This window comes from Mesocricetus auratus, unplaced genomic scaffold, assembly GCF_017639785.1.
Source record: "Mesocricetus auratus isolate SY011 unplaced genomic scaffold, BCM_Maur_2.0 Super-Scaffold_15014, whole genome shotgun sequence".
NCBI lineage: Eukaryota > Metazoa > Chordata > Mammalia > Rodentia > Cricetidae > Mesocricetus > Mesocricetus auratus.
In genome coordinates, this window is record NW_024429186.1 from 75,155,692 (window position 1) to 75,168,960 (window position 13,269).

At 43.2% G+C, this 13,269-nt stretch overlaps 1 protein-coding gene across 1 annotated transcript in view; it reads left to right on the forward strand.

Annotated features, from left to right (window-relative positions):
- The window catches only part of Scin (scinderin), an 81,854-nt gene that overhangs the window by 29,304 nt on the left and 39,281 nt on the right, over positions 1 to 13,269 (forward strand). The gene's annotated exons all lie outside the window — the stretch shown is intronic.

The window sequence follows — 13,269 nt, forward strand, 5'->3', positions numbered from 1 at the left end:
GTGAGAGTGTGTGAGAGAGAAAGGGACAAGAGAGGCTAGGGGAAGGGGTGGGATCAAACGTTTTCAAGTGGGGATCCTAGGCGAAACCCAGCTTTTTAAAAGCACCGTGGTTATATAAGTCATGGTACCGTGAAAACTCAGTCAAACCTGGTTTCTCTCATGAGCTCTTGATCATACTTTTATTTCTTTTTCTTTTTTCCAATATTGGTGCTTGAACCTAGGGCCTTGAGTATACCACTGAACTCATCATCATATGTTTTGAAGTATATAATAGTCTAATCATTTGGATTTAATTACTTTTAAGACTCACTAATTTTCTTTAACTTAAAATGTTAACAACTGCTTCATTAAATAATGAAAAATCTGGGGCTGGAAAAATAGCTCAGGATTTAAGAGCAGTGGCTGCTCTTCCGGAGTCCTTAGATTCTATTCCCAGTACCCACATGGTTGGAAACTGCAGCCCTCGGCCATCTGTAACTCCAGCTCCAGGGGATCCAATGCCTTCTTGTAGCCTCTCCTGGCATCAGGCTCGTATATGGTATACAGACAATGCAGGCAGTGGAACACCAACACACACCAAAAAAATAGTAAAATAAAAGTAAGTTTTCAAAAAGAATGGAAGATCTTGTACCAACATGTGAAATACACCAATATTTTATATGTAAGACAAGTTTGTCTTATACATAGGACATTTATGGTTTTCTATAGTTTTAAATGAGTATGGAAATCTCCATAGCTCTCCAGAACTAACCCTTTATGCACAGACTGGTTTTTACGTCAACACAAACAAGATCATTTGAGAAGAAAGAACTGCAACGGAGAAAACGCCCCCACCAGGTTAGCCTATGGGCAAGCCTGCGGTGCATTTTCTTAATTGATGGCTAATGTGAGTGGGACCATCCCACAGAGCAGGCAGGCAGTGGGTGGTACCACACCTGGGTAGGTGGTCCCGGATGGTGTAAGAAAGCAAGCCATGTGGAACGAGCCTGTAAGCAGTGATCTCCCATAGCCTTCCCTTCAGTTCCTGCCTCCAGGTTCCTGCCTTCGGTTCCTGCCCTGACTCCCCTTCATGATGGATGTGATCGGAACGTGTGAGCTGACATAAACCCTTTCCTCTCTAAATTGCTTTTAGTGACAGTGTTTTATCAGAGCAATAGAAACCCTAGCTAAGACACTCTGCCATCTGACAATTACTTGAGGCACAGTGGCATGGCTCTGCACGCTCACACTTGGGGTCCTTGCTTGTTGTGCTTCTTTTAAAAAACTGAAAAAGGAAATTTAAACATTCTATGCATTGTATGATACTTTAAGATGTGAAAATACTAATAGAAGGGAAATAAACCCTAAATAATACAAGTTTAACTTTGAAATACTAGAGAGCAGTGGAGTTCCCATTCCTAAGATGCTGTCTGTGTTTCAGAGACTTCTTGTTGGGTTGGTTCCTAAAAATTCGTGCACTGTGTCTCCACCCAGGATGTTCAGGGTCTCCTCTGCGTCCTCTCTCACAGCTCCTCCTGGAGCAGTGAACTGAAGCGAGCATTCAGTGAGAGCCTCCCCTAGGCGAGGGGACACGGTGGCTGGTGGGCTTCCTGCCACCACGGATGCCTTGCGGCCTGATCACAGTGGCGATTGCTTGATGAACTAACTGTGCACCTAGGGGGAACTAGTTTATCCTCCAGAAGTTTTTAGAGTTGGTAACTGTGATGATAGGGTTCAGGAAGACCTCAGCTTGGCTGGGAAAACACAACTTGAATTCTCGTGCACTTGTGACTGTGGCATTTCCTCAGATTGTGAGTGTAACGAACCAGAGAAGCATGGCCGTCCCTGTGACTCACAAGTTAGACTGTGGGTAGTCTCAAAATATCAGTGAGCTCCATCACAGCTCTAGACAGGGTTCTCTGTGAACCTCTGGCCTTCCTCGAATTCATTCTGTAGACCAGGCTAGCCTTGAACTCAGAGATTCACCTGCCTCTGCCCCCTGAGTGCTGGGATGAGAGATGTGTGCCGCCACCACCCAGCATTAGTTATTTTTGATATATGCTGTTCAGTAATGTTGTTCAATGAGCTGATGAAGAAGCTGATTTTTTTTTTTGAGACAGGGTCTCTCTACCTAGCCCTGGTTGCCCTGGTACTCTCTCTGTAGACCAGGCTGGCCTGGAACTCACAGAGAACCTCCTGCCTCTGCCTCCCAAGTGATAGATTAAAGGCATGCTCCACTACACTTGGAAAAAGCTCATATATTTTGGTTGTCAGCCTAGCCTTTAATGGCTGAGCCATCTCTACAGCCCAAAAAAGCTCATATATTAACTGGCTTCTTACAAATATATTTAGGACCTGGGAAAGGCACAGTAAATTGAATCTCTGAACTTGGAAGATGGAGGGAAGAATGAAGAATTCAAGGGCATTCTTGGCCACATGGCAAGTTCAGATCCATTCTGTGCTACAGGAGAGCCTGTCTCAAAACAAAACAACAAATCGGTAGATGATAGATTTATTGATAGCTGTATTCCAATGTAATTGTTTTTCATTGTAATCCTTTGCATCTATTTTATGCATTTAGACATATTTTTTTCAGAGGGAGCCAGGGTTCTCTATAACGTACAAGCACAGAAATGGCCCAGAGTCTTCTTGTGTAATAATGAAATGTCATTGTTTTTTTCTGAGACTCTGTGCAGCGGTGGTCTTGTAAGAGGGGTCTGCACATCTAAACATCTTTCAGAATACCTTTCATATTCTACCCCTTATTCATTTGGGAGAGGATGTTTTAAGTTACTTAGCTCTGAAAACATTCATGTCTACATGAGAAAGTTAGTAAACCCTCAAAGTCAAGGACTTTCCGATCATTTGAATGACACAGTGGCCATGACCAAGTACTCAGTGCTGAATGCTTGGGACATGTGTGCAGCAAGGCCATGGCCACAGTTTAAATCTGCCTTATCTCAGACCAAAGCACTTTGCAGAGTAAAACCACAGAGAAGGCAGGGCATGGTAAGGACACGCTAACAGACTGTCGGGGCCACAGGGTGTGTGGTCGCTCTGCTTTCTGCTGTGTGTTTAGCAATCCTCTGTGATGAAGCCACTAAGCCTTAGCTAGTCACATCTGCTCTGTGCTTTCTTTCTTCAATATAAACATATTTACCATGAAAGGCTGTACATAAATTATGTAAAGGTTTTTCCTGGTCTTTCTTCTCTTCATATTTATAATATACAGCGAGCATGAAGGGAAATTAGCAGTCTCACTAGCTCAAAGGCCCTGGAATTTATTCTTTGTCAGTGTGCATCTTTAAACATTGGGAGGGAAGCTGAAATATGTCCCAAGGAGAAAGACAATTTCTCTATCTGATTATGGACTTGGTTTTTTTTTTTTTTTTTTTTTTTTTTTTGATTTACGAGACAGGGTTTCTCTGTATTGTTTCCAGCCCAGCCTCGAACTCACAGCGATCCGCCTGCCTCTGCCTCCCGTGTGCTGGGATTAAAGGCGTGCGCCACCACCTCCTGGCTGGACTTGGTATTTTGGTTGTTGTTTTGTTTTAAGACAGCATCTGGTGAAATGGGTGACTGAGACAGGGCAAGTTGTTTTCTAAGTCAGAAATATTCTTTTTAAATATAATGCAATGAACTTGACTATATAATCATTCTAAATGCTGGTAGTAAATAGTAGCCAACTGTCTCAAACAAACAAAACAAACAAACAAACAAAAAACAAGACAGAAGATGCAGGTAGCTGCTGTGGGACTGACCCGGTTCGGTTCCTCTCTTGTTTTCATAAAAACAGCCCTCAGGCTTCTGCAGAGTCCTATGTTCAAACATTGTTTCAGATTCTTGATAAAGGAAGACTAGTGGAAGGAAATAGTGTTTTACAGCACTTATTGAGCATTTGGGTTGCGTCTTAGTCACTGTTCTATTGCTGTGAAGAGTCACCTTGACCAAGGCATCTTATAAGAGGAGGCATTTAGCGGGAGGCTTGCTAACAGTTTCATCGTGGCAGCAGACAGGCAGTCAGTCAGGTGCTGGGGAAGGAGCTGAGAGGTTACATCTGTTTCTCACGTTGGAGGCTGAGAGAGAGGGATACTGGGCCTGACAGGAGCTTTTGAAACTTCAAAGTCTACCCTCAGCAACACACCTCCTCCAGCAAGGCCATACCCACTAATCCTTCCTCTACAGTTCACCCACTCAACAGTCCAAACATTCAAATAAACGGGCCCTCCAAACCATCACAGGTTGCTTGCAAGTAAAGCTTGCAGTCTCAGTTTACTGTGCTGTCTAGTAGAGCACTGGAAAAGAGAAAGAGTGGTGATGGGTGCTGAGGACCACACACTTCACAGAGCTGTCTTGTTGGGTTTGTTGAAACCCTCTTATGAAACTCCTATTCCGGTCTCTTTGATAGCCACAGATAGTTTAGATTAACCTCTAAAGCTCTCCCAGTCTATGCGTTGGGGTGTTCTTCTTTTCATCAGTCATACATGATAATAATAAAATAATGTATCCAGTCCGATGTGGGACGTCCTTCTGTATATATGTTTCTCTTATTGGTTGGTGAATAAAACACTGTTGGCCAATAAGACAGGAAGAGAGGTAGGAGGAGGAGACAAGGAGAATTCTGGGAAAGGTAGGCAGAGAGTCACCAGGTAGACCACAAAGGAGTAACAGGTCTGGGCATTCTCCAGCAAGCCAAGACCACATAAAGATACATGTATTTATAGAAATGGGTTAATAATTAAGACAGAGCTAGTCAATAAAAAGTCCAGACATTGGCCGACAGATTAATATTAATGTAAGTCTTTGTGTGCTTATTTGGGGCTGAAGTGGTGGCGGGACCGGGTGGGACAAGAGACACTGCCCACAACACCAGTTGATTGGAATTTAATATGTGCAGATCTGGGAATCTCATGAGTAAAGGCTAGAGTAGGGTAGATGACTCTTAAATCAACTTTCCTATATCCTATTTAGTCAAAGAGCAAAATTTTAGTAGTATTTCCCCAAAGTATGCCATCAAATAAAATCTGTATCTTATTAATGGCACTCCATGGTCCTTGGGGTCAGACTTTACTTCCATATTTGTGTAGCTCTCGCAGCTCAACCCATTGCTCATTAATGTTTAGATAATACAAAATGCATGCACCGGAAATGAAGCCAGTTTTCCGTGCTCTCAAGGTTGAGATGACAGTGTTGGCAAACACATGAACAAAGCCATATTCTTGATTGGAATGCATGGTGAGACCAACTATATTTACATCGGAGTAGCTAGCATATAGGTGAGAATCATCTATGCATTTGGCTAGTCTTCCTTGTTTTGGTAGCTGGTTACGGTTAGCTCCCTGGAAAGTAACTGCCGTGTTCTGAGATAATCAGTGACTGAGACAACAGCTCAGATTCCCAGGTGGATGTCCTGCCCTGGAATGCATGATGCCACTGTCCTTTTGATAACAGTACATAGCCACCATTTGTAGTATTTTCCTTCCTTGGTCAGGTCAGCTTCCTAGATATTGTCCAGCAGCCACAGAAGCGTGATCCTACAGAGGTAAGCCATACCACTGCTCACTGTCCTCGGCCTCTTGGCCTGGCTAGCTCCCCAGTGCTGCTCCTTTAAGATCTGTTAGTACACAGCCTATCACTCCGACTCAGGCCGAATGCTCCCAGAACCCTCAGGAACTGCACATCTCTAGAGATTCAGCTTGTCTTTTCAATCGCCTAGCTTATGTCTTTTCCTTCCCCCAGCTTAACTGCAAAAGGCTATGCACATTTCCAGTGTTTCTGAATGCCTCAGGCAGCTTCAGTTTATAGACGTGAGAATGATTTTGAATGTGATGACCTCAGCTTTGGGACACTCAAACATAGCACCCATCCATGCTGTGCATTTCAGCATGGAGGACACTAAAGAAAGAAATCACCCTGTTTGTCAAACACCGGTGCTGGGAACCGAACTCTGGTCCTCTGCAAGAGCGGTATGCACCTAACCATGTACCCATCCTTCCAGCCCCAGGATTGCGCTTCAGACTGAAGCATAATTACACATTTAACTCAATCTGACAGTTTTTCAAATGTCCTCTATGGAGAGGATGGGGGCATTATTTCCTAATCCCTAGGCAATTTATCTTTGAGAGTCAGAATCAAGTCAACCGAAGAAGGTGCTGGTGTGAAAAATCTTTTGCAATCATTTTGGAACAATGCGTACAGTATTTTCAAAGTCTTTAGAGCTTCATGGGAAAATGCTAATTAATAGCACCACCCTGTTTCTTTTCATCAGAGAACAAGCATAGGAGTTTTGATGCCCTTAAATATAAGAAGGGCCTAAGAGTGCTCTGTGTCTATATTACACACATAAAAAAAAACACTCCTTAAGCTGTGCTCTGTGTCTATATTACACACATTAAAAAAAACACTCCTTAAGCTGTGCTCTGTGTCTATATTACACACATTAAAAAAAAACACTCCTTAAGCTGTGCTCTGTGTCTATATTACACACATTAAAAAAAAACACTCCTTAAGCTGTGCTCTGTGTCTATATTACACACATTAAAAAAAACACTCCTTAAGCTGTGCTCTGTGTCTATATTACACACATTAAAAAAAAACACTCCTTAAGCTGTGCTCTGTGTCTATATTACACACATTAAAAAAAACACTCCTTAAGCTGTGCTCTGTGTCTATATTACACACATTAAAAAAAAAAACACTCCTTAAGCTGTGTTCTGTAGCCATCTCATTTATTTTGTTGTTGGTAAATACCCTGCACTGTGTAAGAGCGGAAATACGAGTTGCTTGAGAAACAGGCACGGTAAACGATTTAGCGGTGAGAAGCAATCAGAAAGTTTGGTAGAAACTACGTTTGTCTTGGTTGCTTTCCAGGGTGCCGTGCCCAGTGTTGACTCTTCCCCTGCTCTCCTGGGCCTTTCTGTTGGTTCTTGAGAAACTGAGCAGTGCCTTAAATATCGTCAAACCCTCATCCCTGGTGTCTGGGCCATGGCACGTGGGTGGTCACCGGAATTTATTATCTGATTGGAATAGCATTATTACGAGAGCCAGGGCAGAGAGGACTTTCAGACCCGGTTTACTGTTCAAATGCTTTAGTTAAGGGGATCAAATATTTGCCACTCTGTTGGCTGCTCCTGAGGTTGCGTCTACAGACTAGAGGGAGTACCAGAAAGCAAACTCCCTGCCCTTTCTCCTCACTGTTGCATCACGAGGAAATCTTTTCTTCCATTTTCCAGTAGAGCAATGATGCTCTGCATAACTGGTGGTCAAGAGAGGACACTGGTGGACATTACATTACAGTCGCGGCGGCCATCTACCTCTCCATACTGCCCAGGACTGTTCAAAACGGTGTTCATTTATGTTTTCTGTTTTATGTCAGTACCGAGGATTGAACCCCAGGCCAGTGATCTACTACTGAGGTGCACCATTTTCCCTCCTTTTTCTTTTTTGGTAGGGTCCCACTAAGTAGCCCCAAGCTGACCTTGGCATCTCTCTGTAGCCCAGTCAGGCTTTGAACTTGCAACCCCCCTGCTTCGGTCTCCAGAGGAGTTGGGATGACAGGCCTGCACCACCAGACTTGACTCAGTCACTTAATTCAGCGGATTATTTGAATTTCTTTTATTTACTTAGCTCCGATATGCGCACTTTGTCCCTTATCAAATTCTTCTGATGGGAGGAATCGAAATACACCAAGATAAGAGCTGTGCGTACGACAGCATGCTTGGCCATATGCTGCAATAAAGTGACAGTATCTCATCAAAGTCCAACATGGCGCCTTGTGACCTTACTGATAAGATACCACCTTCACAGGATCGGCTTGACTTGATGTCATGTGGCAGTCGCTTCTGCGTGAGCAGCTTTCTCCTTTACTCTGCCGTGGAAGCCAGGGACGAGCAGTAGAGTGTAACTGATGTAATCCCAAGACAGCCGGACCCAGTGAGTAGCAGAGGGAGCGAGCAGTGAAACTTTGCCCCCAAAGTACACTTTTGATTCAGTAAGCTAAAGTAAATATTAAACTAGGTAAACCGCCATAAAAACTGAAGTAGAATGGCAGGATCCAGCTCTGTCATTTAAGCGCACCTCTTGTTATCATAATATTGATTACATCTTATCAATGTTAGCAAAGAACTAATAATAAGATTGCCTCCTTCAGTTCTTTTAAGCAAATATCCTTTTACTCTCTTGTGCTAAAAATTAACCAACCTCGGATATTAGTGGCCAAATTTCTTACTCAACAGTTTATGCTCTTTGGCATTTGTTTTATAAATGACATAGTTTTTAAGTCTAAAACAATCAACAGTAACACTAATGTTTATGTCAGCTTCCTATTATATCTAGCGCTAAGAATTTTTTGAGCCTGCATATCAAAAGGGTTTCAGGATTCACCAGCTAATATTCCCTTAGCATTTATTTTGCGATTAGCATTTGTTTAATGCCATGAAGAAATCTGCTTCTGTGGAATGAAGATTTCTCTGAGTTGGAGGACATTTGAACTATGGTGTTAATGCTGTTTGCCCAGAGCCATGGGTCCCAATGTGCCCTAGCTGAATTGTGTTAACAGTATTTGCACAGATCAATGTTATAGCAGTTATGGTCATATGGGTATCTAATTCATCACAATTTTGGAGTTACATTGTTTGAAAAAAATACATCTATACAATACATTTATAAAAGTAATTTTAAAAATGACCTTATAAGGAAATCATTGTTCAGGAAAATATAGTATTCTGCCGTCTGCAAAGGGAGAAGAAGCCATTAGGAGAACTTTAGTTTCAGAGGGCCCATATTTTTTGTTAATCATGAAAAAGATACTACCATATGACAGAAATGAAAATATGTTCTAATCTTCATGAAGTGAAGTCCTAGATACTCTAGAAATAAAGTGCCAGTGTTTTGTCACAATGAATAAACTAAAAGGCTTATCACTAACGAGAAGTAAAAGTTAATGATAGTGAGTGAGACTAATGAGCTAGTTATAAACTTTCTGAGTGCACCATGGTTGGCTTGTGATGCTCACTGTCTGCCCTGGGGCCCGTGGCTGGACAAAGGCCTGCTTGCTCATCTAGGATGAGTTTTCTCTTTAGTCCTCATTCATTGTGGTTGCGATTTTCTTGATAACTCATAACTTTTTACCAGTTTAGAACTCACATAGTCAGTTAGATGCCATTTGCTCTTGTGTGTGAACAGGCACAGCTCTGCAGCTGGTAACACTGTCTGGAAGAGGAAAGTCACACTTCACACACAGCCACCTCTGAGGCCCGGCAAGGATGGCCTGACGGAGACACTGTAGCAGCTGCTATGTGCCCCTTTTATAGACGAGAGCAAACATTCTTCTGTTTACAAACCAACTTCTGATAAGACCTCAGGCTGACTTGAACACAGACTGGCCTCCAACTTTCAGCCATATTCTTGCCTCAGCCTCTCAAATGCTGAGAAGACCTGAGACCCAGCTTAGGTCACGTATTCTTAACTGTTGGGAAGACTTGGGCAGACCACCTTGATAAGTTTATCTTGTCTTGGATCTGCTCTGTTATTATTTGCAGTCTCTATAGCAGGCTGTTTGCCATAGACCAGCTGGATCCTCTGTCTCAGACTCCAGCTGTAGCTGCCCAGCTGTTCCTTCTCTCTGGAGGTGTTAGAGTCATCATCACTGGGGTAGGCATTGTCTTAGAAAGAAATAACCGTCTTTTAAGCCTAGTGCCAAAGGTGTGAAGATACTTAGATAGTTTCAAACTAGCCAAGTGTGTGGAAACCACGCCAAGGGTGTGCAATTAAATTCTTGTGCTTGGATTTTTTTTCTGGACTGTGTCAGTATAGGAGGTTTTGCCATTAAACCCGAACCTGGCTTAATCCAGTTAAATGTTCGTTGGGAGCCAGGGTTCTTTACCTTCTTTTGAAGGGATGGATGATAAAACTATTTGCATGCCTGGAAATAAAGGAGCAGAGCAATGTCCATGGAGGTTTCGCTGACGTTTCACCCGAGAGATACTTGTGGCATTGTACAGAGATAAGTCCAAAGGGAGAGTGACTGTTCTGTCCCTTCTTCAGGGCGTGACTAACCACTTCCCTGCTGACTGCTCAGGCTGTTTGCCTTTCCTCTGCACTTTGTAGTTTTGGGTCTAGAGTGCAAGGTTGGATCAGCTGATGGGATGCAGCCAAGTGGGCAGAGTGCTTTTCTAGCACTCAGGAAGCTCTGGGTTCGAGCCCAGCATCACATAAACTGCACACAGTGGTTCACACCTGTAATCCCAGCACTTGGAAGCAGGAGGACCCAAGGTTCAAGGTCACTTTCTGCTAAACAGTGAGTTGAGGTCGTCCAGGGATACATGAGAAAGACCTTGTCTCTAGTTAATTAAAATTGCTTAGCAAAATCATTGACTAAGATGAAAAAAATAACAAGAGAATAAAAATTCACAAGGAAATGGAAAGAAGCTCATGGAGAAAGCATTATGAGGAGTCCAGGCGGGTGAAGTGATCGATCCCAGTACTTGCAACTGAGGCAGGCGATGGCTGCATGTAGCCAGGGCTCTGTGGTGAAGACTGTGCCTCAAGAAAACACACTCAAGTAGGAATATGCAAGGCCATTTAAGAGACGGGGAATGGTGCTTTGACCAGGGTAGCACATACGGAGGCCTTAGCTTTTGTTCTCACAGTGTGCCAGGAATATCAACAATCATTTCACATACAGTTTTGACTAATCTCACTAAGTGATATCAGCATCATCACACCATTTTAACCATAGCAGCAAGTTCAGGGAGCCTTACAAACGCTCCTTCTAGCTCAGCCTGCGTAATCCCGCTGAATGAGTCGTCATTCAGAAGGCAAGAGGGGAACACGTAGAAAAGCCAAAAGCAAATGCTGGCAGTACCCATTCAGGCACTGGACAGAGAGAGATGTTCAAATTGGATTTGAGGGCTTACAGGAGAATGTTTAGCTGTGTCCAGAAAAGGTGGAAGGCCTAAAACCCTTCCCTGATATTTGCTTTAAAATTTTTTTGATTTATTTTTATCTTATGTGCATTGCTGTTTTTGCCTGCATGTATGTCTGTGTGAGGGTGTCAGATCTTGCAGTTAGACAGTTGTGAGCTGCCATGTGGGTGCTGGGAATTGAACCTGGGTCCTCTGAAAGAGTGGTCAATGTTCTTAACCACTGAGCCATCTCTCCAGCCCCCTGAATTTGCTTTAGGGCAGCTTCCAGACCACTAGTACCGCTTGCCCAGGGACGGTATGCAGGACATGCAATGCGAACATCGGAGTGCTTGGTGAGCTGAGCCGTCCTGGTGGTGGAGATGGGTGACTGACAGCCCTGCTACCCTGAGTCCTTAGATGGCATTATCAGATGGGCCAGCAGGGCTTAGGCTCTGCACAGACATGGATGGGATGGCATTGGTTCGCTAGTCAGGCATTGACATTCCCTTTTCTAATGGCCCAGATAGTTCTGATATGCAGCGGTGAAAGCAATAGCTGTTTTTTTTTTTAATATGTTGGTGTTCTGATTGCAAAGGAAAAAAATCAGATGTTGGCTTTTGTCTAACACATTTTGACAGACTCTGAGTCCATTTTTTATACTGTAGTAGCTCCTGTATTAACTTTCTGCCTAATAACTTCTATTATCAGTGACAGTGACATATGGGTTAGCTCTCTTGGGAGTCTTGAACTAACTGAAACTGCTCATGGTTGGATTCTAGAACAATACTGAGTACTAGACCAACATCTCAACTTCCCCGGGCATTCCTTAGACCTCCCAGAATCTCACAGTGCATACAGCTTCCTCAAGATCTGTGTCATCATTTAAATTTGATTTACTAGACTGAAATGAAATAAAGTTTTAAATTCAGGCAGTTACAGTAACCACCCTCCATGGGATCAATGGCTGGTGACAACTGTGTTGAGCAACACTGCCACGGGGCATGTCGTCATTGTAGTGAGTGCTGGTGGGTAGCCCTGAGCTAAGTCATTTCACACGTGTCCCATTTACACCACCCTTTTGTCAATCAATACGTGCCCGAATTGCTCACTCCAAAACCCCTCTACTTGCAAGCCAATACCGCAGATTCCCCTGCATTGGATAAGGCAATAAAGGCATATGAGTGTTCAAGAAATTGGAGAGCTGAGGGCAAGGGTTGGGATCTCATGTCCTCCTGGGGAGGGACAGCTGCTACAGGAGGCCACAGCCCTTCCTCAGAAGTCCCTGTGTTTCTTTCTCTAAGCATCTTCCCTGTTATCAAATATTTGTCTTACCCAAGGCACCAAATGTGCTATAGCAAAGTAAACACACTAGAGGAGCTGCTTTGGCTTTTATTATTGATTTCTGTGCTCTGTGTGCTCTCGGGATACTGATTGGTCTTCACTGAGGTGGAGGAACACGGATGCAGACATCATTGAGAGTGAAAATGCTCCCTCCTCCAGCCTAGAGCTTTCTCTGCTTATTGTGAAAACAGAAGGAAAGCCATGCATACTATTGTGAAAACAGAAGGAAAGCCATGCCCACAAAAGTGATCAAGATCCCAGCGGGATGCCTCATTTTCCATGTGAGGAACCTTCAGTGGTGGTCATGGCGCTGGTAATGACAACCGGGAAGCTCTGAGGCAGGAGACTGTGTATCTGAAGCGGGCATGGTTCATTTGCTCCGTTATTTAATGTAAAAAGCTTCTGACTTATTTAGAACTGAGCTCTCGCTGGAGTCGGGGGAGCAGCAGAGATGGGGGTCAGTTTTGATAGACAAAAACTATCTCTATATGGATTTCCAACCTTTTGAATGTAGAAAGACAACCTCAGGTTGCAGAATGTTTCCAGTACCTTTGTTGACAGAAGGAAGAAGAAAGGCAGGCTCCTCCCACTTCCTGCTCAGGTCATACCTTTCCAGCAACAGCCCTTGTCATCTCAGGAGCTACTTAATTCTTCCCTGAAGAGCTGCCAGGGTGCCTGGGGTCACCTCTAAGTCTCTGAGCTAATGCTTCTTTGGTACAATGCTTTGGGACAGTTAGCAACCCATTAATTATGCTTACTATGCTTTGATGACATGTTTGTCTGTGGTAGGCAGCACTGAATAGGAGATGATAAGCACTCCCTATGAAGAGAGGACATGGCTGTTTTGTTTGGACGGAAAAAGATCATAAAACAAAACAAGAAGTATTTTTGGTAGTAAAATTGTTATTTTGTTTACTAGATAAACAAATATACTTATTACTAAAATTCTGTGAAATACATATAAAAATTTTCAGAGAAAAATTTACCCCAACTACTATATTTGAAGGAAAAAACCATTTTATTTACTTTGCAATGTTTTTCTATA